The 25598-nt window shown below is 46.9% G+C and overlaps 1 protein-coding gene across 3 annotated transcripts in view; it reads right to left on the bottom strand.

The window, feature by feature from the left end:
* WWOX (WW domain containing oxidoreductase) overlaps nucleotides 1-25598 on the bottom strand; it is a 909485-nt gene that overhangs the window by 556432 nt on the left and 327455 nt on the right. The window contains exon 9 of one of the 3 annotated variants that reach the window (XM_019979231.2): nucleotides 22271-25598. This exon is cut by the window's right edge and continues 47220 nt beyond it. The exons of the other annotated variants lie outside the window; for them this stretch is intronic. The gene's annotated coding sequence lies outside the window, so the exon portion shown is untranslated. Of the gene's footprint in view, nucleotides 1-22270 lie in introns of those variants that run through there. 3 annotated transcript variants of the gene reach the window in all.

The following is a 25598-nucleotide window of genomic DNA, read 5'->3' as shown; positions in this document are numbered from 1 at the left end:
TAATAGGTGGGTTTGTTTCCAGTTCCAAAGGATATGGTTTAGTCTCCTCCCACCTCCCCCTGTTGCCATAACCAATCAGAAGGCAAGACACAAGACAAAGAGCAACTGGCATAAGGGCATGAGGAGGACCACAGGAAGAAGAGTTGGTGAGTGGGCCCAGCACAGGCAGCTTCATTGTCTGCACTTGGTGAGAAGACCGAGCGACTCGACTGCTTAGGAGCTGTGTGACAGGAAGGGTAGGATCTTACACCTTCACCCACCCGCCTGGAAAAAGCACACCATTTACCACTGGGGTGTTTGGGATGGAAGACTAAGTAGGATGATGGAGACAAGGAAGGACGAGTAGACGGATGGGTGAATGGGTGGATGGAAGGAAGGAAGGTACGGACATTAATATTTAAAGACTTCGCTGCCAACCAGCATCAAGTGAGTGCTCAGTAAAAGGATTCTGCTGTCATTAGGATGAGAAATCTGATCAGACCACACAGACACGGAAATTAAGAGAAAAGATAATCCACACAAGCCAGAGGCAGCTCACCTGCTCCCCCTCCTCACTGTCCTCTTCTGCTCCCCCCGCCCCCATGACCTCCAGCATCAGAAGCCAGGCCTTGGCTGACTAAGCAGGCCCTGCCCTAACGCCTGCCTGGGGCTGCACCGCGTGGCCGGAACTGCACTGATTCCATGGTGAGAAGGGGAAGAGGAGGAAGACTTGACTAGCCCTGCCCTTGGCCACTGTCTGCACCAGCATGTGTAGGAGCAGCAGGAAGGTGCTGAAAGGGGAGAAGAATCAGAGCAGACCTTGAAGTGGGCATCGCACGGCTCAGTGGATGAAGCCGCATCCCAAGGTGACCTGGGCAGCTGGTTTCTCAAATGACAAGGGGTCACAACCTCCCAGATCAGCCCACAACACAGGCCCAGTGGGGGCAGTTTCTGTCTCACATGAAAAATAACCCTCCTTCTGCAAGGGTTCAGTCATCACGGACTCATCTGGCTGAGAACCTCAGACACTGAAATCGACTGTGACTGAAAACATTGAATTCCAAGAAAGATAAGACATTTACACTCAAAACTTAATTTGGTGGAAGAGGAAGTGAGGGGAACAGGGCCCAGTCATACGCAATGACACTTTCCAATGCACGTGTCCTCCATGGGGGGAAAACATCTAATTATGATGTTTTATGTCAGGCTGTGTGCCTGGTAAACTTATGGATAATAATCAGATCAGATCAGATCAGTCGCTCAGTCGTGTCCGAGTCTTTGCGACCCTGTGAATCGCAGCACGCCAGGCCTCCCTGTCCCTCACCAACTCCCAGAGTTCACTCAGACTCACGTCCATCGAGTCAGTGATGCCATCCAGCCATCTCATCCTCTGTCGTCCCCTTCTCCTCCTGCCTATATCCAGCCGGCATTTAATAACTGCCTGGTGTATGCAAGGCACCATGGTGGGCACTCGAGAAACTCGACCTACGAACCCTGGGAGGGGTCTCACTGTCGCTGTGGACACCGGGTATATTGAGAGCTATCGTTTACGGAATGCTTGGTGTGTATCAGGTGCCGAGCCAGACAGAAGACTCTGCCCTCGGGATGCCCCGGCCATGCCCAGTCTCTCATCCCAGCTTTACCACGGAGGAAACCGCGTCCTGCAAAGCCTGCACTCCTTGCTCAGGGTCACGCCTCGGGGAAGTTATTGAGACGGATTCCGTCTAACCCATGTCTGATTCTTTTCTTTCCTTGCCGTGGCTGCCCATGGAATTCCTGAAGGTACATTGTAACAATAACTATGTACTTAACCATTACTGAGGAGAAGAGGTCATTGGTTCTGACCAGTTGACCTAATCTTCATAATTGTCTGAGGAAAATAGGACTCTTCTAATTTTGATACAGGAAGAGGCTCAGAGAGGTGAAGCCTTCTGCCCAAGTATGAACAGCCAGGACAGCTGGGATGTCCACACTCAGGTCAACTGCCTATATTTAACGGTCAGGAGGTGCCAGCCAAGGCAGGGCTTCTGTTCGAAACTCAAACATCAAGACCCAAACGCACGAAGCATCAGACACAGATGAAGTTGTGCATCTGAGGACCCCTAACGTCCCCTTTTCCTGCTGTTCCAAGCGGAGTGTGTGCGTCTACATCCCTGAGGTGGCAACACCTGGCACTCCTCTCCTGACTTCTCTTCAGAGAAAGAGAATCCTACCATTAGCTCCAGAACCATGCAAGTGAGTCGCTGGCGCTGCAGGAAGGAGATGGAGGAAGACAAAGCAGGGCTGACTGCTCATATCATCTATCTCCCAGGCTCAGAAATCAGGGGCCCTGCAGACCTAATCCAGCCTTGGGCCCCATCACTGATCACTCAGGTTCTGACGCTAGCAGCAGAGTTAGCAGGAGATGCTATCTCCTTGAGCAGACCCCGTCCATCTGCAGCCTCTGCTCGTGGAACAAGATGCCCCACGAAATGCTGGCTTCCTGCAGGGAGGGTGAGAATGCGACACAAACTGTCTTGGCAATCTCTCCCTGCTGAGTGCACTTGGGGTTTGGGGTGGTGGTGGTCTATAGCCATGACATAAAAGACTCTCACAGAGCGTGCTCTCAAACTGTGTGGCCCTGAGCCTAGGGGGCGAGGGGCAGTGGGACTACGCACAGGGACCCCCCAGTTCACCTGGACTTCCTTCTGAGATCCCGGGGCGCCCTTCTTGCCTGTGCCACATCTCCTTCTATTCTTGGGTCAAAACACACCCAAAGGATCATTTTTGTTTTCTTTTGTTTTTTTCCCAGTAGCGAAAATTAGATGCTTCAGATATTCAAATCAAAACTGAGTCTCTAGGAAAATGACAATAATTCTCTCTCACCATGAGTATGTTGATAGTTTTCGGTTGGTGGTGTCAATTAGTGAGGATTTAAAAATGCAAGTGGGATTTACAGTAACAACGACAATAACAAAAATCCAGCTAGCATTTATTTGACACCACTACCATTTGTTCTGACTGGTTGACATAATCTTCATAATATTCTGAGGAAAACAGGGTTTCTCCGATTATGATAAAGGAAGAGGCTCAGAGAGGTGAAACCTTCTGCTCAAGTATGGCCAGCCAGTACAGCTGGGAGGCCCACACTCTAGGTCAGGAACAGGCAGACAGCTCTAAATCTCTGTTTAACTCAGAGATTCCAAGATTCTAACGTTCATTTTCCCAGTATAACCTGAATTTCACCACTGCCTTATACCCACCTTTCAAGGAACTCTTTCAGCATCCATCTTTTAATTTTAGCAAATATCTGTAGGGCTACTATTTTGCATCTGACCTTCTACTCATTACCAGGGATCAAGCTATTAACAAGACTGATGCCTGTCTGCCTTCAACGAGGCTCATGGAGAAGACAGACGTGTAGATACATATGACGAACGAGTGGGCTATGAGTGACGGGGATCTAGAAAGTTCCGAAGGAACACCCAGGAGTGACCCAGCTCAGTCCCACAACACGAGGAAAATCTTTCTGGAGGAATGACAATTCAGCTGAGACTCAAAAGGTGACTCGGAGGTAGACCTATGGACAATGGGGATCCAAGGACTACATTCACGGAGTAGAAAAACCATAGGTGTTCCCTCCAGAAGAGCCTGGCTACCTCTCACCCTAGGAGTCTTTTAGACACTCAAGTGCCCCTTGGAAAATCGGTTAAAACAATGTATTGGCTGTGCCACTAGTTCATTTGGAATCTCAGATACTGGAGGTGCATGATGAAGAGTGACCCCTCTGTCTGGTCCCAAGTGGGAAGGGTGGAATGCTGCCTGCAGGGCCAGCTCCATGTCACTTACCAACCAACTCCCAGGCCACCTTGTCCACAGCTGCCTCCAACAGCTCAGGGACTTGACCACACCAATCCCCAAAACACAGCGGCTGCCAGACAACAGGCGCTCCTTGCATCAGCCCCTCTCCCTTGCTGGTTTTCTATGTGTAGTCTGCACGCACTAAGTCGCTTCAGTCATGTCCAACTCTGTGTGACCCCATGGCCTGCAGCCCACCAGGCTCTTCTGTCCATGGGATTCTGCAGGCAAGAACACTGGAGTGGGCTGCTGTGCCCTTCTCCAGTGGATATGCTGAGCCCAGGGATCGAATGCTTGTCTCTCACGCCTGGCCTGCGTTGGCAGCGGGGAAGCCTCAAGGTACAGGCTGTGAAACAGTAACGACCGGCTGCTGGTCCGAGCCATGCAGTCTGAGTATTCTGCTTCCTGGGGCTCTTGTCTCATCTGAAGATCAGTGTTAGAATATAAAGCGGGGGAGAGGGGAAGATGGATTCTCCTCGAGTAAAGTAAACGTCTGATCAATGCGAGAGTGCAGGGACCTAAGTTATAACCCCTGGCAAGAGCTGCCGGTGCAGAGAGAGGCTCTGTTGCCAAACATGGGCAGAAGCCATGAGCATTTGGCAACCCAATAAACGGAGGGACGATTAATAACCTCTTAAGAAAATTAAAGAGGCTAAGCCAGAATATGCACTTGTATCGATCACCCACCCATTTCCACAAGGAGGTGTCCAGACGGAGTGCTCCTGAACTCCCCAAGTTTTATTTCAGAAGCAGCTCCTCCCTAACTCAGCACGGCCACCGGGTGAGGTGTGAAAGAGGAGACAGCTCATCCCCAAGTCCAGAGAGGCGGCTTCAAGAGATTTGAAGCAGGATCCTAACAAGCACCTTCACGCAGTTCTGATTTAAATCCAAGTTTAAAAGACAGCCAGGGTTCAAGGTCATTTTCTTTGAAGGGTGGGGCAATGAACAAATCGCCTGGTATTTTCTGCACTGGCAAGCATCCTTTTGTTTGGCATGTCATTAATGAGACTGCATCTGCAGGCATGTATTTTTAAGATGTTGACTGCGTATACTCCTAAGTCATAGTACTGTGCCGGGCAAGCCACACTTCACAATGCTTTCTTAACCTTAAGAAGCCCTTTCCTCTCTAGATAGGGAATTCACAAAGAAAACTCCAACATCCCTTAACTAACAGAGGCCATCCCTGTTACTAGCTATCGCAACTTCTGCAGGACTTTCCTAATGTGGGGACTGACTGGCTCACAGATCCATCTATTACTTTAGTCCTTCTTTGTTCCCTTGAGAAAAAGAATAAGACGTTTTGAAAACACAGAAATGCATAACAGTAAAACCAAGGGCCCCCGAAGACCTAGATCATGTTCTTCTAAATTCAGCTACTCAATATTCACGTGTATTCTGCTGGTCATTTTGTCCAAACAAACACCTGTACCTGGAAATCTAGGCCAAAATCCATGATTTGACTTTGATGGCAGAGTTAATAAGGGCAGTGAGGTTTAGACATCAAGAGCCTGAAAAAGTCACAGTAACTGGTGGGTTTCAACAATTTGTCTCTAATCATCCAACTTCAGACATTTGAGGAAAACTGAAAGACTTGGTAGCAAATTATAAAATATAACTTTTGGTGTAAGATACTAATATATTGGATTAGGTAGCAATGTTAATAACCACATTCTCAACGTGCAACTGCTTTAACCAAGCAGGTGGCATAATTTAGTCAGAGGAAGCAACCATCCAAACCTAAGGGAGGCCAGGAAAAGCGTTTCATACCCTTCCTTCTTACGCTAAGGAGAAACACAAAGGAGACATTCAGAAAAGCGTCCATCCTGGAGACCAGAGATTCTGTCTTGCTTTCTGCCGTCCTTCAAGATGTCCTTGGGATTTCTGAACATCAAAGTCTGCACAAGGGGTAGGAAGCCGAATGGAGACCTTTGCTTTGGTTTGTCTGATTCCTGTCTATCAACAACAGTGTGAGAAAATTCCCAGGAATTTTCTCTAATAAACATATGCAAAACTCCTAAGATATAAACAATTCCAAAGAACCACACCAAAATAAAACATAGAGTGTTAATGAAATGAAGACCACAGAAGAGATTAAGACTGAGCAAAGGTTTGAAAATCAACTATGTTATTTCTCTGAGCCTCCATTTCCTGCCCTGTGGAATAAGCATAACCTACCTTACAGAGATGAGAAGATGAAATGACATAATATGCTATAAAATGTTTAGCACAGCAACCAAAATATTATAAGTGGTCTATAAATTAAAGATCATTATTGTCATCAATAGCTGGGCCAAATTGAAGTTTATAGGGTGAAGAATTTCAAATAGTCACATAGAAACATCCACAAATCTTCTCTTGGATTTCGATTTCTAAAGCCATGATTACATCACATGGTGGTTTTGCTTCCATACAAGCCTTGGGGCCAAAGACAGAGCCTTATTGAAGTATAATCTGTGCCTTTTATTATCCTAGGTATTTTATAGTAAACATTTTAAAGCACTCTGAGAAGGCTGCATCAGACTGCCAAGGGACAAAAAAAAAAAAATACATACCTAACCTATTGCCAAAAAATTCAATAGCTGAGCATACCTGTACAAAGCTATGTTATGATGCATTTGATGGGGAGAGGTCACTTAATATCAGCAATTTTTATTAAAATGTTTATGACAGAAAGCCATTCACTGAGCAACTGATTCTTCATCGGTCATGTGAGGAAGTAGGGGTCTAAGACTCCCTAGTTCCCCGGTGGTCTGCCTTCCACTGCTTCCTAAGACTAAACATGAAAAAACCAGCTACTGAAAAACAAATAGGCCATTCCACTCTCCTTAAACTCCTAACTAAAGTTCATTTTCACAAGCCAAATTTAAAAATCAATTAATAAATTACCACTGCCAAAGAATGTTAAAAAGCCCAGAGGCACCTAAGAAGAGCTTAGAAGCAACAACAAAGCATTAAGCCTGAGATAAATGGGCTTGCTAGGAGTTTACTGCAGTGTTGACTTAGGATCCCGGAGCAGAAATTCTCTTCCCTCTACTTACCAGTGCGTTGTGTAATAGGAGCAGCATTAATTTTAACCTAATCATGAATCAATCATGAAATCCTGATGCTTGTTTTCCCTGGCAACAGAACACTGCAATTAGCAACCTTGAATAGGAGTGCTTTCTGGATGGGCAAGGTGAGGGCAACCTTCTGCAGTACATTCTTTCCTAACCCGCCAGAGCAAGGGAGGCTAGGCTGAAATACCACTGCGGAGTTAAAAACTCCCACCCCTCCAGTCATCCATCCTGTGACGTCGCCTTCAATCTTTCAGGACCGGTCAGAGTGGGGTTTCTCGATCTTGCTGCAACTGACATTTTGTCAAGGGGGCTTTCCTGTGCATTGGAGAATGTCTAGCAGTGTCCCTGGGCTCGATTCCTTAGACGCCAGTCCAGTACCATCTTCCCTCCCTCCGCTACCCCCTCCCCAAGATGTAAGGACCACTTCAGGTCAGCAAGGGGGTCTGAAGCCATGAGCACCCACTTGCCGGACCACGCCTGCTCCGCTCTCCCCCTACCCTCTCCTCCCACTCTTGGTTGAGCGGGGCCCTCCCTAGGGGTGCTCTGAGCTCCATCCCTCTGCCCTAGTGCAGACCCAGGAGCGTATGCTCACAACTAGGGCCTTGTGTGCCGGTGCAGAAATCCTATTACAGAAGCGCCTTCATCAAAATCACAGAAGCCAGACCACCTGCTGCATGCCGGAGGGAGATCTGATGATACATGCGCTCTGGAAGGCAAAATGGAACGTCCCAACCAAATGATACATCGCATGCAGACGATTTTCATATCTCCAGTAAGAAGGGAAAGAGTTATACTTTTCTTCCCTCAGAGCTTTTTCTTAAAGCAGTGATCAGCTTCCTGAAACTTCTGGTAAGTCTCAAGCTGGGATGCCCTGTGTCAGAGTCCACCCAACTAGGGACAAGAAAGAGGAACTGGAAGACGTGTTGTCTGCACACTTTGTGATGGGTTCCAGACAGTGAAGGGCCTGGCCCAGCACACCACAGCCCCAGCCCGTGGGTCCTAGGGGTAGAGAAGTATTTAAGATAGCAAACGAAGCAACTGACAGAGAAATCTCAAAAATATACAAGCAGTTCATGCAGCTCAATACCAGAAAAATAAATGACCCAATCAAAAAATGGGCCAAAGAACTAAACAGACATTTCTCCAAAGACATACAGATGGCTAACAAACACATGAATAGATGCTCAGCATCACTCATTATCAGAGAAATGCAAATCAAAACCACAATGAGGTACCATCTCATGCCTGTCAGAATGGCTGCTATCAAAAAATCTACAAACAATAAATGCTGGAGAGGGTGCGAAGAAAAAGGAACCCTCTTACACTGCTGGTGGGAATGCAAACTAGTACAGCCACTATGGAGAACAGTGTGGATATTCCTTAAAAAAGTGGAAATAGAACTGCCATACGACCCAGCAAACCCACTGCTGGGCATACACATCAAGGAAACCAGAACTGAAAGAGACATATGTACCCCAGTGTTCATCACAGCACTGTTCATAGCTAGACATGGAAGCAACCTAGATGTCCACTGGTAGACAAATGGATAAGAAAGTTGTGGTACATACACAATGGGATATTACTTAGCTATTAAAAAGAACGCATTTGAATCAGTTCTAATGAGGTGGATGAAACTGGAGCCTATTATACAGAGTGAAATGTCAAAGAAAAACACCAATACAGTATATTAACACATATATATGGAATTTAGAAAGCTGGTAACGATGACCCTATACCTGAGGCAGCAAAAGAGACACAGATATAAAGAACAGGCTTTTGGACTCTGTGGGAGAAGGCGAGGGTGGGATGATTTGAGAGAATAGCACTGAAACATGTATCTTACCATATGTGAAATAGATCACCAGTCCAGGTTCGATGCATGAAACACGGCACTCAAAGCCGGTGCTCTGGGACAACCCGGGGGATGGGAGGGGGAGGGAGAGGGGTTCGGGATGGGGGGACACATGTATGCCGTGGCTGATTCATGTCAATGCATGGCAAAAACCACAATATTGTAAAGTAATTAGCCTCCAATTAAAATAAATAATTTTAAAAATTAAAAAAAAAGAAAAGACAAAACAACATAGTGTGCACAGCGTCATCGTCTCTGTCCCTGGCAGGATGCAGTGGAGGCTGCCAAGCATATGCTACTCATATGTCTGGTCCCTGACTGCAAAACAAGAACTACAACAACTCTTTCTTTCTTCGCCATCCCGACATGCGCGATCTTAGTTCCCCGACCAGGGGTCAGACCTCTGCCCCCTGCACTGGAAGCTCAGAGTCTTAACCACTGGACCGCCAGGGAAGTCCCACAGGAACTGTTTCTCAAAGACAAGTATTTTCTATTTGGCTTGATAAGAAAACATGTGTATTGTCAAAAGAAATGAAATAGTTCTTATATTTCAGTGTCCACTGATGTGTATTTACTATTATTTGATAAAATGCTGATAATTCATTAAAGGGCAAATGTGAACTCTCCAATCAATCACATTTTGTTAAGCTGGATTTTAATGGAGAGAGAGACTGAGAAGAAAGCGATGGGAAACAATTTTAAAAGACGACAAATAAGAGCAGTGCGTGTGGCTGCACCCCTGAGGGCCACGCCTGGTTCCCACGCCAGCTGTCTCCTGACAGTTTCCCTTAAAAAGCGACAGTAACCGTGCCTGAGCAATAAAAACGGGAACTTCATAAAGAGGAGGACGCACAGAACAGGGAGTCAGCCCCAGCACATCAGAGATCTCCAAGGTGAGGTCTGCAGGCGGAAAGACGGTCCGCGGTCTTGGATGCCAACTTGATACTGCACAAATTGGAACTGCTGCAGTTTAATGGAAATCCCCAAGTGATGCACGGGAAACATGGGCCTGAGTGAACCAGGCTGAAGTACAGTAGCAAATGCTAATAAAACACTCATGGAGAGAGAAGAAAAATCCACGGATATTTCTGAAAACGGTGGTATGTTCTTATCTGCAATTGATTAGCCTAAAAGCCCTGCTCCTGGCTGGAGTCAGGGCTTCCCAGGACAGCCCAACCTCCTGCAGGGAGAGCCCGGGCAGCAGTTTTCTGACGCCCGAGAGTCCTGGTCTCCTGAACTAGACACCCCGTGCCGGACACCAGGTATGAGGGGAAACGCCGTCCCTCTGTGCAAGGAGGCCTCAGGGATGTGCCGGAAGCACCTGAACTCGCTGAAGGCCAGGCCCCACTATATTACAAACGATAGAAAGTCTCCTCACCCAAGATGAAGAAAAATAAGTACGGAAGAAGAATCCTCTCTCTTCCCATCAGACTGTCTGGTGGGAATTAAAATACCACCACCCGGATACGGAATGCAGACACTTAAAATGCATAAGGACAGATGAAACTTGCCACCAAGCCCGTGACCTCCAGCCCCCCAAACATTGATGATTTGGTAATGGCCGGAAGGTATTATTCCTGATGGCTATGGTACTTCCTCTCTTCCAGGGCGATTTGAATACAGTGGGGTGAGTGGAATTCTCAACCTTGCATCCAGTGTAACCCTGAATTTATACGTAATGCTGCATATTAAATACTGTAAGAATTCACATTTTAGCTCCAATTGCTTTATATACGTTACTTTCAACAAAGGCAGTAATTATTACTATTACAACGACTGCTGTCAATAAAATGAAGCAGGTAAGCCACCGCTCAAAGAAGGATTCAGCACTGGGTTCCTGCTCACACCGGTGGTGGATTTTAAGCCACCAGACACTCGTGTCACACACCTGACTTTATTATCCTGAGCTCTCCGCCTGTAACCTTGTCTGTTCTTTTCACCAAAGCCAGCAGGAACATCTCATCTGCTCAATTACTTATTAGTGTTGCTACAGAATACCATTTCCTCTTGCGGCTGATAAAATATTAATCAAAAACAGGAACTGAGCGATTTCCCAGTGTGGATGTCTTCTAATGGTAACACAGGGAGTCAGAGAGAGATCTGGAGGTCATGAAGCGGCTTCTGAGGAAGGCAGAGAGGAGTGACGTCGGAGCCAGAGGCGGAGGCTGCAGCGGAGCCCAGAACTCGGGTGCTTTCTCACCATTCACCACGGGAGAAAGCTTCCAGAGCGTGAGGATGGAGGTTGCTTGTGGGGAAAAGCCGAGTCTGAGAAACACTCAGAAAAGAAGGCTTTTTGTGTTTTCTTTAATATAGAACAAGCCTTCAGTGAACCAGAACGGTGTCCTGATTTCACTGGGTTTTTTCTAATTTTCAAATTCTAACCCTCATTTTCAACCACTTCCAGGTTTCAGGAATGTACTTCGTGCCTTGGTAAAGACAACAGCACTTGAGTGAGTGAAGAAGCTGAGATCAACTTCTGAATCTGAAAAAGTTCAGAAGAACTCTGCCCAGACGTTAAAAGAGGAGGCCTAACCAGCAGACACTGAGGTTGGGATTCGCCTTTTCACTCACTCTGGCCCCTCCCACATTCTCCTAACTCTGATACGCTCCTGGAATCTCCCCCATCACCACTTACTGGACCCCAGTTAAAAGTAATTACTAAAAGCAGAGGAGATGCACACGATGTCTGGAGGACTCTCCAAGATCCAATGGGATCAGGAATTACCTTACGGAAGGAAGCCATCCAACAGTTTAAATCAAGGAAAAGGTTCAACTGCTGAACGCTTAAACGTAACAACTCGATTCTCCTCCAAGACGAAGGAGGTGTTTCTGGAAGGATCTGAAGGCTCTCGCCCTTGCCCTAGAAGGTCAGTCCTCCATCCGGCTCTGCTCGCTCTGATGACCCCCGCCACCACAGACACTATTACTTACTCTGGGCTCTTCTGGTTCTTCCTGCTTGCTAACACCTTGGGTAAAATGCAAACTCAGGGCTCACCTGTCCGGTATCAACAAGCTCCTCCCCGAGCTTACAAATGCTGGGCCTCTAGGCAGTAGGTGACTGGCCCGTGCGACGTGGAGGAAGGCAGTCCACGTCACAGGACATCCACTACCGGCTCTGAGACCTGGGAGGTGAAACGCCCACTCTGCTCGTGGGAGGCCAACGCACGAATGCTTGATGCTTTCCCATACACCCGGTCCTTCATGACAAACCAGGACCCCGAGGCCCCAGCCTGGACTAAGCCTCAACGGCCCAGTCCACTGGACAATCTGGACAAACACCGATCACTGTGCTTGACATCCAAGTCAACACACTAGCTATGTCTGTCCTACGAAACTCCAAGCAAAGATAAGCTAGCTGCTTCCAGACACTTGTGTGCAAAAATCTGTGGGCGTAACTGGCGGAGGTTCCACCTGCTTCCTCCCTGTCAGATACTGGAATCGAAAGTCTTCCAGACATTATAATCAATTAATACTGTGATACGCTGGTCAAATTACTCTTTTTTAATGTGTGGGTGCTTAATTACCATCCACTTTTACATCTAAAAAATTCACTCTCAGCTGAGTGTTTCTATCAGGGTTTTGGCTCTCGTCAGCACAGTCCATTAGATTGATAAAAATCCATTTAAAAAATTTAGAGTCTGGCCCAGCAATCCCACACCTGGGAATCTATCCCACTGAAATAAAAGCATCAGTCTGGACATAGGAACAAAGATGCTTATCCTATCATTATTTGTGGCCGGGCGGGAGTGTGTGGAGAAACCTTTGGAAACTGAATGGATGCCCTGCAACCCGTCTGAGGCAGGGAATGACTGTGTAAATCGTGGCACTTCTGCATTGTGGGGTATCACGCCACTGTGGGATGAGAAACGAAAGACACAGGCCAGTGTGCATGGTGTGATTCCGGAGTTTATCACACAGAACTATCAAAAAGAAAAAAAAATCCCCCCAAACCCTAGGTATGTATGTGTATCTGTATATATACCCACATGGAGGATTCATATAAATGTATATGAGCACAGAAAAAAATACAGAAGGAAACAGATTGTCAACCTGTTTAATCTTATATGGATGGGTTTGATGGGGGAGATGGGGTACAGGGAGAGAGAGAGGGTGGAACTAAGCCAAAATGTGATTTAAAATGTCCCCAAGGTGAGTATGATCAGAATGATGCATTTACTGATAAGAAGCAGCAGCAAAAGCAAGGAGCTGTATAGCCCTCACCATGTCTGAGGCTTTCCCTGGGCATTCTGATACATGAAACCTCTCATCGTTACAACCCAGTGAGGTCTGGGATATTGTGATCCCCATTTATACAGGTGAGACCAAGTGAGGCACAGCTAATAAACAGAGCCCAGCAGCCCTGCTTCAGACTACATCTGTATCTATAATCCGATCTAATGTATTGGATTAAACTGGGAAAAGGGCTAAGCAAGAATTAGACTCACCAACTTTGGTAAGTGCTGAGACATCCAGCACAGAAACGGGCATCAAAGGAGTTTTTGCCAGGTGCTCCTGAGAGCAGAAGCCAAGCCACCCCACGCTGTGGGGGAGAGAGCTACGAACCACAGCCCATGGGCCAGGGTCAGCAGGCGGCTGCCCCCGGGGGGTGGCTGCAATGGCACTCTGTGCACAGTAGCCTGGGAGCCCTGCATTCCTCCACCCCCTGCCTGGAAGCCACGCCCATGCAGGAAGCAGCCACCATCCTGGGGAGATGCAGACCTCTCTCCAGCGAGAATATGCTCCTCAGAATCGTCCCCTCTAAGCAGGTGGGGTATGCGTCCGCTCCCCTGGAAGTCCGTGACCTCCATGCTGGGGGCCAGGGGGGACCGGTCGCAAGTGGCGGGCTGTTTCCCAGGGCCCAGCACTAGGCCTCCTGCACAACTGGCGTTCAGTAAATACCTCTTCAATGAATGAAATCAGGGTGCATGGCAAACACGTGGTCCTGATGCTAAAATGGTAAGTCCCCACTGTGTAAAACTTAGGGGAAAATGACTCCTAAGGGAACTGTGTGTGCTCTATATAGAGAGAACATTCATGCTAATAATAGAAACAGCCCCAGCAGCCCTGTCAGCTGCCACGGTTTCAGCCATAACTTAGGAGTCGCTTGCTAGAAGCGTTCCCGGTGACTGTGAATCTCATGAGCAGACTGGACAGTACAGAGCACCGCTGGTGCCCGTGCAGTGTGAGGGGGCTGGAGCGCAGTGTTTGCTCACCGAAACCAAACTCAGGACCAACCCTCTCTCCTCACGCCACCTCTGTGCTCTGCACAACCACATGCTCACTCACAAAAATAAAGACTAAATAATAAGTCAGTTCATTTCAAGTTGGCATTCAGAATAAGAAAGGAAAAAAAAATTTTTTTAAGGTCTGCACAACATAATTCTCAGTCCAGATTAAAGCAGACCCACAGCCACGCCAGGCAGCTCCATGACCTGACTGGTGATTTCACACCTGTCCCGTCACACAGAGCCTCCTCCGGCCACCCCGCCTCTCACTCCCAACAGATGAGGCTCCCACAGAGGACAGCAGAGGCGTGACAGATGTGTTACTGCGGGGGGAGGGGGAATACATCAGTTTCCACCCTTCTCGGACCGCAGCGTGACAGTTACAGAATTCAAGTCCATTTGTATCCCCTGCTGAATCCCCCATAATTCAGCAGACATTCATTACGATGCCATAATGATATCACACAGCCATAAATACATATGCTAAGAGTCGAACAAGACATTCATATTTAAACATAGCTGGAAATAATTTCAACTCTGGCGATTTTCTATTGCTCATTCTATTACTTTTCGGTGGGTGTTTAAAATGTTGAAACCAAGAATGAGGGGGTGTGTGGGGGTGTGTGTGTGTGTGTGTGTGTGTGTGTGTGTGTCACAGCTTCTGGTTAAGCAAGGAAAGGAATTTGGGGATCAAGTTACATCTGATAAATATTTTGTTTGAGGAAAAGTTAAGTTAATAATAGATGAGAAGCTCCTTGATATGTCAGTTTCAGAAGAAATCATTCATGCTGCTACAAATGCAGGCCAAGATGTTAATATTCCAAGATAGCTGTTTCATATTTGAAGGACAGTTGCCCTGAATAAGAAACGTCATGTACTACTTTTTCATAAAACTTAAAAAAAAATACATATGGCAAACAAATAACATAGCTCAAATTTAGACCATTGCAAACTTGCCATTCTTAAAGAGCAGGAAAAATGATTTCACAGGAATCAGACTGGTGCCTCCAGAAAGGAACAGGTGACTCAGATAACACACCACCAGAGATGACAACCTTAATCTTGATCTCTATCTTAGACTCTTCAGCTGCAGACGGAATAACACAGTATGTCTTCAGCCTCGATGATGTTTCCATTAACAGCTCTCTTCCCTTCACATTCAGACACCTTGCTACAGCTTTTTGAATTATTTAAATGGAAGTAGCATTAGAAAACCCTCATGTTTAAATTATGCTAAATAAGTATTCTTTCAGCTGGACTTCTGCCCATGCCAAAAAAAAAAAAAAAGATATATTCTGCGGGCATGTAGGAAGGGCTCAGAGGAATACGAGGAATCGGCACGTGTACAAAGCGGAGACAAACGTTTGGGGAATCAGAGTGTACAAACAAGCCACGTGTGCGGGGCACTCTACGCATCAGGACGTTCGAGAGCAAATTCGAGTTCGTACGTTTACAGGCATGATGCCAATTTTCTAAAATGCTTCCACATGTCTGGAAAGCTCTGAACATTAGAATTTAAAGCGGATGGAAGTCTAATTGCGACAAACCGTGGAACATGCATGCTATGGAGTATTATGCAGCTATTAGAAGAAAGAAGTTCGCTCTTCCGCCTCCTGAAGCTGGAGGGATGTCCCTGATCTCTGGCTGGGGCAGCGCTCCTGGGAGAGCAACCAGCAGACCCTCCGAGTGTGCCAGTGGTGTCCTCGGGGGGACGGAAGAGCTCCAGGCAGAGCAGGCTCCTGGCCTCCGTCAGCTGTGGTCACTGGGAGGTGGGCACGGCTGGGGGGCCCCAGAGGGAAACGGGGGATGTCCTGGAGGTTGTTTTGTGTTATTCGCCGGGGTGGTTTCGCTGACTGTGGTAAGCATGCACTACTGCTTAGCGTGTGGGAAAATTCTCTTCTTAAGTGAATAAAGGGGACGTTAGGAAGGAAAGAGAGGGAGAAAAATAAGAGACCAAAGTGGGGAGAAAGAGAGAGAGACCGACTGACTGACAGAACTAAGCCAAAAACTCCTGCTAGCCAAAGGCGGCCACTGTCAGGAACCTTTCTGCTTCGCCAGGATGCCATGCTTAGAGGGTTTTCTTCTTTTCTAATTTCATTTTCTTTCTAAAGCGAATGTGCTGATGTGTTTGGGAGAAAGCTCTCTGCCCTCTGCGAAGCCTCCTTTTCAGAAGAAACTTGCCATAGTGCTGAGCACGCCGTCTTGCTGGGCTTGGAGCCTGGCAGGTAGGAAGCAGGTACAGAGGGAGCTGCAGTGGGGAGGCTCAGAGAGACCACACTTGACCTGGCTGACGGAGGCCTGACACCTCCTGGGGCGCCGCCGGGCCTGGCCGGAGAGGGACACAGGGCTCGCAAGATCTCGGAGGTCTTCAGAGGACCAGTCTGGAGAGGATGTGCCTGTCACCCACTCCTCCCAGGGGGTACCTCCAGGGCAATGAACGACTGCAAAGGGGCAAACAAATCACACACACACACACACAGACACAAAATTTAAAAGCTGGTGTTAGATCTCAGTGTTGCTTTCAAATGCAAATATAATTCCTCTTAACTCAAGAAGTGTCTACTGAGCCCCTACTACATGCCTAGCTTCAGGCTTATTAGGAAATTATAGACAGCATATTAAAAAGCAGGGACATTACTTTGTCAACAAAGGTTCGTCTAGTCGAGGCTACGGTTTTTCCAGTAGTCATGTATGAATGTGAGAGTTGGACTATAAAGAAAGCTGAGCGCCGAAGAATGATGCTTTTGAACTGTGGTGTTGGAGAAGACTCTGGAGAGTCCCTTGGACTGCAAGGATATGCAACCAGTCCACCCTAAAGGAGATCAGTCCTGGGTGTTGATTGGAAGGACTGATGTTGAAGCTGACACTCCAATACTTTGGCCACCTGATGTGAAGAGCTGACTCTTTGGAAAAGACCCTGATTGGAAAGATTGAGGACAGGAGGAGAAGGGGACGACAGAGGATGAGATGTTTGGATGGCATCACCGACTCAATGGACACGGGTTTGGGTGAACTCTGGGAGTTGGTGATGGACAGGGAGGCCTGGTGGGCTGCGGTTCATGGGGTCGCAGAGTCGGACACGACTGAGCAACTGAACTGAACTGATAGTATCTTCAACTTTCCTATGCAATTTGAAGGCTTTTTTTTTTTTCCTGATGATAAAAGTGACAAATTCATTCCAGAAAATGATCAACTTTAGGAAAATATTTTTTGTGCTCAGTCGCTCAGTCATGTCCAACTCTTTGCAATCCCCATGAACTTGTAGTCTGCCAGGCTTCCCTGTCCATGGGATTTTCCAGGCAAGAACAGTGGAGTGGGTTGCCATTCATCTTTAGGAAAATAGTTTGAAAAAAAAAAGCCTTCCATCTCCAAGTCACAGATGGTGACCGTCTTGTTATTTAATATAGTCGAAGCACCAGGACGGCGAGTGGCACTTATCGATAGCACATCAGTGTTTCTCGAGGAAAGGCAGGCAGGCAGCTAACTTATGGTCATATTATTTATGTCAATCCATTTTCCGTTTTTATATAACAAGGAAACCACTCTGTACATATGATTTTTTAAACTGCTCAGTCCACTTAATAATATACAATAAGCCTTTTGCCAAACAGAAAGTGCATACTTTAAATGCGTCGGAGCCCCCAGCTCCCTGCCTCCAGGGCAGATGGCCACCTGGGGAACTGGTAACTGGCGAGGGTGGTGTTACCAGCGCTGGGCGTCCCAGGGGGAGGGATGATACTCTCCCCCAGACCTACAGCTAGAGCAGGGCAGGATCATTTCATCTTTGTTAACTATTTAGTTCACCTCACTGCCTTTCACCTCCATGCTCGAGGGAAAAAACATTGAAAACGTGCCAAGGAGAAAAATTTCACAGGTCTAATGGTGAACTCACAAGATGTTGCCAGGCCGTTGTATACACACACACACACACACACACACACAATCAACTGCAGCTGTTGCACGTAATTAATGTGCTAATTATACATAATTATCTAATTACTAAAGGAGAGAGTTACAGCAAATGCATTAGTAAAGATATTAAAATCGGCTCCTTTTAGAATACAGTATAGACAATCTTGGTATTTCTGAAAGTCACCCTGAATTTTTGTTTGATAGTTGAGGGCTCTGTCAACAGAGAAAAAAGTCTTGCTGAATGTTTTAATGGTATTATGGGTTGGATGATTTTGAGTCACTCCATTGACAGGGTTTTAAAAATATACAACATATGGGGAAAAAATGTGTTACACAATTCATCTTTGCAGTGTTGTGTCAGTCAGGACTTGCAACAGACTCCCTTGAGTAAAGTCAGTCCCCAAAAGAATGATCCAAAGAAGGCTGGCCCCACAAAATGATAAAAGGAGCGGGCAAAGCAGGAGCTAAGTGGCAATGTAAATTTAGAAAACACTATCTCTCCCTTGGGTGTTCTACTGGGTTGGCCCAAAAAGTTCATTTGGGTTTTTCCATGAGCTACTACAGTAAAACCCGAACAAACTTTGTGGCTAACCCAATATATAATACTGTCCTGTGTAACAGACGACAAAATGTGGGGTGGGTGGGTGGTAAGTGGTCATGATGTAAAGTTTGAAAGCTAGATGATTGTTTCCTTTTCTTAGGTATGAGACATTTGAAGCTCTGTTAAGTGCTGCATTTCTGAAACAGTTCTGACCACAGAATCCTTCTTTACTTGCCTGCTCTGTGCATCCATAAGTATCAGTGGACTCCACAGACAATCCACAGTTCAAGACCAGGCTGCCACGGTAACCACCTCCACTAGATCTCTGCTTCATCACACAGTGAGGCTCCGTTCTGAACCTGGTCCCTGCCCAACAGGAACCACCTTAAAATAAAGCATTTCAGCATCGAAAACAATCCTTTGGATGAACCTTCAGGAAGCACTGTTTCCTACTGACCACTTCTCTCAGGGCTGTGGATGCACTATCTAGATATTTATTTTCCATGATCAAACAATTAAATGTTTTATCAAATGTTGCCCACAGTATTTCCTGAGAACATTAAAGATGCCACAAATAAATTCCACACGAGAAAAGAAAAGCCTGATACTTACAGAGAAGGTATAAATTAGCATCTTTGGAGTCTAGGCTTATTTTATTAATTTGCTAATTCATACACTGTCTCCTTCCAAAGATGAACCGAGGCATCCCTTTTTTCTTCTTTTAATGCTATCATCAAAATTCAGTGGGCCTTGACAAGAGGAGGGAATGAAAACACAAGCCGGCTGGATCCTCCAAAGGCCCGTCTTCATTACTTTTACTATTTAACTTTTAACTTTTAATCTTGGGCCATAAAAACTGTCCTAATAAAAGATCCATAAATATCTCCTGAATGTGCAAAGGAGTGACTTTGACGAGCCATGAGCATATGCTGGGTTCTTCTCACTGATGGGCCTCGGTACCTGCGACTCGGAGAAAAGACACTGAGCAAGATGTAGATCTCGATTCTCCCAGGAAGCCAAGGGAACTGCCTCTGTTTCCATCTCAATATTCCATTATAGAAGGAATGAAACTACAGCCTTCATTTATCTTTAAGCCAGTTGGGCAGATGTGGGCATCACCAGTTCAAGCATTCTTTAAAAATTGATGAAAGTATCATATAAGTGAGTATATAATATTATTACTTATTATCATTTCATGATATTAGTAAATATTATTATACATTATATTTTTATTATATGTAATGCATATATATAATAAAATATTATCTCATATATATCTGATACACATAAATGACAGGGTAGCCTGGGACATGGGTCTCATTGGAGTCCCCACCTAGGACTCTCTTCTCACCCAGTTCTGCTTTGCACAGAGAAGGGCTCAATTCTTATTTGCCAGAGGAATGAAGGAAGGCACCCCTTTGAATACTGCTCTTTCCAATGCTGTTTCTAATCACACATCGAATTCTAAAGTAAATACAATTAATTGCCCAATAAACCGTCTCAGATTATAAAACGGCTTTTCCTGCACACAGTTAATTCAACTGAACGACGCATTTTAAAAATTAAAAAACGCTCAAATCTCCACGCTATTTTCCCTCATACCTTTTTTCAAATTAAACTCTAAAAACAAATACATTTCTAAAATCGTGTTATCATCACAGTGCATTTCTGCATGAACAATACATAAGGATAATGGCTTGTATATGTGACGCCTAAATGCGAGTTTACAAGAACCGGCAATTCGTTATATTAGATACTGGGATTTTTCACCCACAAAAATGGCTTTTTTCTCTTTTCCACAACACACTGCTTTAAGGACACGCTATCAGGCTGTGATAGTCGATGACGCCACCTTGATTACCATTATTTTTCTAGCTTTCTTAAATTAGATCCAAGGGGCATTTCCAGGTTTAGAATGTTGGACAGAATATCCTGTGTTTGAAGCCAGCCTTTCTAGAACTCTTTATTTCTTATGCCCAGAGAGTTTCACACAACTTCTTTTCATATGTAAAGTAGATCCATGTGATCCTATCTTACACATTCAATGGATAAGAATGTGTAAAGAGAAGTAGCTGTGTGTTTTAGCACTGAAGGAATCATCTGTCATAAACAGCACGCCGTATTTAATATTCAGATCAAGACAGCTCTGTCTCATTCCAGCAGACCCTTCTGACAAAAGCCGTCCCCCGGCTGCCAGGCGTATCGAGTCCAGCTGAGGACAAATTTCAAGATGAACCTGAAATCAATTTGCCATCAAATTTTCATGCCTCTCCCGGACTATCTGTGGCATTTTAATTACAAGCACCCTAGGCGGGGGGTACAACAGATATTGACACGCGGCTCCTACAATAAACTTTATTGGCAACCTCTGTCTGAATGCAGTACTCAACTAGAATAACAAGAAATAGAGCAGGATGTGGGAGCCAGGAGGTACCGCGATCACTCTGGAATGGTTTTGTTCCAGGGGCCTGGGCTTGTTGTACGCAACAGGCCTGGGAGCCAGGACGCCGGGCTCTCAGAGACAGAAAGGGCCCGCAAGTTCAAAGAGCCCGCGATGCCTAAGAGCTCTGCGAGGTTCCGGTCTTTCTCCACGGGGTGGCCAGGTGGCGTCATGTTTCCTTTTGTTTTTCAAGTGAACATTTCAGGTTCGCATCATTTCACAGCTCTTAAAAGACTTCAGATCCTTCTGGAAAGGTCAGGGACTCTGGGCAGAAGGGGTACCTCTAAACCGTTCTGAAAAGGCTTGGTTTAAGCAGACAGAAACGGTCCCTGACTGTTGGTGGAGAGGTGGGAGGTGACTAGCGGCCTTTACCTGAACAACAGCCACCGCACCCCCTGCCTCTTTCTGGCTTAGGTACAGCCTGTTGCAGAGCCATTAGTATCGAGAGAATGGGGAGGACTTGCAATCTGCCTGGCTCAAGGGATTTTTGCGCTGGGGAAATGAACGTCCTGGGACCACAGGCATGCAGTCTCGAGCAGGCGAGCCGGGCGGCCCATCAGCGGGGATGAGTCTGCTCTCGGTTCAGTGCAGGCACATGTCACCTTGCTCCCTCCAATGGTCACCGGGACTGAGAGCTGACGACCACAGCCGTCTGGGCGACACTGCATCAGGCACTGGAGCAGACCCGTCTGCACACGCCATCTCAATGAATCCTCCAACATTTTCCCAAGTTGGCAGCTGACTGACTCCAGTATTCCTGCTTGCCAAAAATGAAGGCATGCCTATAAATGTACACACAGCTGGCCCTTGGATCCTCCTGGGATTGCCTGCAGGACCCCCGTGGACACGCGTTTCCCAGGATGCTCAGGGTTTTTACATAAAATAGCACTGTATCTGCATATAACCTAAGCACATTCAATGCTCCTCTACTTTAATCTCCAGATTACTTGTAATACCTAATACAATGCAAATGCTATACAAATAGCCGTAAATGCAATACAAACGCTCTGTTAATAGTTGCCAGCATGCGGCCAACTCAACCTTTGCTTTTCAGCTGTTTCTGGAGCTCTTTTCCCCCAAATATTTATGACTTGAGTTAGCTGAATCTCGAGGTGGGGGACCCATGGATAAGGAGGGCCAACTCTACACATGTTCATTATAAATTCTACCGATATGAAAGATGTCGGCACACTATTTAAAAATGAATCATGCAACATTCTTCATTATAAATTTCACAGGACTAGCTTACTCTCACCCAATGCTTTCGTTGCTTCTTGCCTAACTCTTGCATCCAAGGTCAAGATGCAGCTAATGAACACTGGTTGATACTTTTAAGTTAACCAGTAAGATGAAAGTAAAATAACTCAGATGGTCATTATTTTGAAATGTCACCCAGTCTTCAGTGGCACGAGTGGCTTCTGTAAGCTGGATAATAGTTTTTTTTTTTTTTTTTTTTAATTAATGTGCTAAGGAAATACCTCCTCCTTTTTATAAGGTAATGACTACAGTCTTGATACCCATATATTTAACCTGCACACTTAACACTGTAGTTACTTTTCTTCCACTAAGACAATATAAACAATCAACCAAGGCTTGGTTTATAGCTTTTGCCTATTTCCATGGTGTAAACACTCCCAAGGCTGCTGCAGACTAGCAAGGTCACCTCCCGGTGCGGGGCTGAGGACCACGTGCAGCTGCTCGCCAGCCTGTGGCATTTCTGCCATTCAGACCCAGGAAGACTCAGAAGCACAGATAAAAACAGGCAGAGGTCATAAAAGGACTACGAACCGAGGAACTCTGAGTATTCAATAGCTTTGTTTTGAATATAATTTATTAAAAAGTAAGTTTATGTGATTTAAGTTTTACTAGTATCTGTGTTTAACAACTGGGTCACAACATTTCTGCCAGCTTAAGCTCACTGCTGGTTCCAGGGAGATGGGCCGGGAGGACCCACTGGCTGCTGCTGCTGCTAAGTCGCTTCAGTCGTGTCCGACTCTGTGCAACCCCATAGACGGCAGCCCACCAGGCTCCCCCGTCCCTGGGATTCTCCAGGCAGGAACGCTGGAGTGGTTGCCATTTCCTTCTCCAGGACTCACTGGAAATGGTGCCAAAGAGCCTGTAAGCGCAGACACGCATGTCACAAACACCACATGCGCACACGCACACCAGAAAGAGATGCTCCTGCCACACGCGCACACGCACACGCACACCAGAAAGAGATGCTCCTGCCACACGCGCACACGCACACCAGAAAGAGATGCTCCTGCCACACGCGCACACGCACACGCACACCAGAAAGAGATGCTCCTGCCACACACACACACACGCACACCAGAAAGAGATGCTCCTGCCACACGCGCACACGCACACGCACACCAGAAAGAGATGCTCCTGCCACACACGCACACGCACACCAGAAAGAGATGCTCCTGCCACACGCGCACACGCACACGCACACCAGAAAGAGATGCTCCTGCCACACACACACATGCACACCAGAAAGAGATGCTCCTGCCACACACACGCGCGCACACACCAAGAAGAGATGCTCCTGCCACACGCACACACGCACACGCACACCAGAAAGAGATGCTCCTGCCACACGCGCACACACACACACCAGAAAGAGATGCTCCTGCCACACACACACACACGCACACCAGAAAGAGATGCTCCTGCCACACACACGCGCGCACACACCAAGAAGAGATGCTCCTGCCACACGCACACACGCACACACCAGAAAGAGATGCTCCTGCCACACATGCACACGCACACACCAAGAAGAGATGCTCCTGCCACATGCACACACACACACCAAGAAGAGATGCTCCTGCCACACGCACACACGCACACGCACACCAGAAAGAGATGCTCCTGGCATAATCCTCTTGTTTTCTTTGAGAGGGAGGTAGTTTCGAACACAGCCAGGGGATCCCAGGATCGAGATGTAACCACAGCAGACAATGAAATATGTGTTCCTGGAAAGAGTTGAGGAGGTTTCACAAAGACACAGGAGGCGGATGGACCCGCACCCGCCCTTCCGCCAGGAGAAGCGCAGCACGGAGACGGCCACGCAGAGGGAGCCCCGCCGCGTGACCCACACAGCAACCCCTGCGTGGACCAGCTCCCATCAGCATCCACACTCACTTCTCCCTTCGTCCCTGCGACCACCCAGCAGCTCTTCTTTTGTTAATTTGACCCTGACGGCATGGCCCACTTTCCACTACACATGAGAGACACGCCACCTTCTTATTTTCTGAAACCTGTTACTTCCGAGGCAAAAATTGATTTGAGAAATAAGAGAGTGAGAATCGGGGTGGGCGTTGAGTCTGGAAAACAGTGATAGCCTGACATCCAGGCAAGGTGAGCCGGGCCTCTTCTGCAGGGCAGTCAGCTGTGCCCTGCAGTCAGAGGGTCAAGTCATTCTGTTCAGTCCAAGCAGGCGAGGACATGGAGGCTCCCCCACACCTTATTAGGTGAGGGGGGCGGACAGAGAAAGCAGCATCAGTACCTGATGGGTAGCCAGGCAGCGTTTCCCCTGATACATACTGCAATTCAGACGCGTTCCCAGACTGTTGGAGGTGTGTATCAGGGAGCACAGAGCTCACCTGGCTGGACAGCCCAGCACATTTCTCAAAGGGTGTCAAGGGCAGAGACAGCACGTGGGTGACACCGATGCTGTGTGCTGTTAGCTCAAGGACGAGACACCTAACGGGACATGGCATTCTCTCCCCATCTTTTCAAAACATAAAAACACAGGCAGCTTCTTATGGACGGACTGGACCAAAAGTATTCCAAAGTGCTCCCTGGAAATGCCAGAGTTGTAAAAGAGCTGCGAGATATAAAATAGAACATCCTATCGCTTGTCAGTAACACGGCGTGTTTCCCTTTTCCTTTTTTATTTTTATCCCTGAGGGTCAGTCGCTTAAAATGAACATCGGTGTTTCCCAGGCAAGATTTACATTTTCAACATGAAATCTAATCTGTGGTGCCTGGCCAGAAAGAAATATTTATATGTATGTATTGCTGTTAATCTTGTGTGTGTGTGTTTTTTTAAAAGAGTCAACACACAGAGATCATTCATACTTTCTCCACTCCATTTCTGACTCTTTTCCTTCTCTGCTCTCTGTTGGCCGAATATGACAGCACTCTCACCGTCTGTCATGTTATTCGAGATAATGTTGCCCTTGCTAGAAAGAGCTGGCTTCTTGCGTATTTACTGCAACGGCACAGATGAGGAGGCACCTGACCTGAAGCAACTGGGGCTTTGCGTAAAACAGGACCTGGGTAAGAAAGAAACAGTCCTCACCGCACCTCCAGAGAGAGTCTGCCCCCTAACGCCCAAGCCCTCCCTGCCTAGCAGTGTAGCAGCCCTGGGTCCAGGCATCATTGGGCAGGTGCTGGAAAAAGGACCACCTGGAAAGAGGTCTCTAACTTGTCCATCAGCACGTGGGTGGGTAGATGCTTTTTTTTTTTTTTTTTTAGGAGATGCTAGCTGGACCTTCTAGCCAGCCAGGGATGGAGGGAATCGAGAAGGAAGAGGCTCAGACCCCTTCCTTTTGCCTTTTGTTAGGTTAAAAGGTTATGAGCATCCGAGTGCTACTCTTCATTGCGGAGATTGGCCAAGTCACAGGCCGGAGTCGTTTCTGGGGCGGGAGCCGTTTCTGGGGCGGGAGCGACATAGAAAGTCTGCGCAAGCCAAGAACGCGCGTGGGTGCGGGGCCAGGGGCATGCAGCCCTCCTGTCCGCAGGG

Source organism: Bos indicus, chromosome 18, assembly GCF_029378745.1.
Source record: "Bos indicus isolate NIAB-ARS_2022 breed Sahiwal x Tharparkar chromosome 18, NIAB-ARS_B.indTharparkar_mat_pri_1.0, whole genome shotgun sequence".
Taxonomy (NCBI): domain Eukaryota; kingdom Metazoa; phylum Chordata; class Mammalia; order Artiodactyla; family Bovidae; genus Bos; species Bos indicus.
The sequence above is the reverse complement of the archived record's forward strand: the minus strand, read 5'-3'. Positions and strand labels throughout refer to the sequence as shown.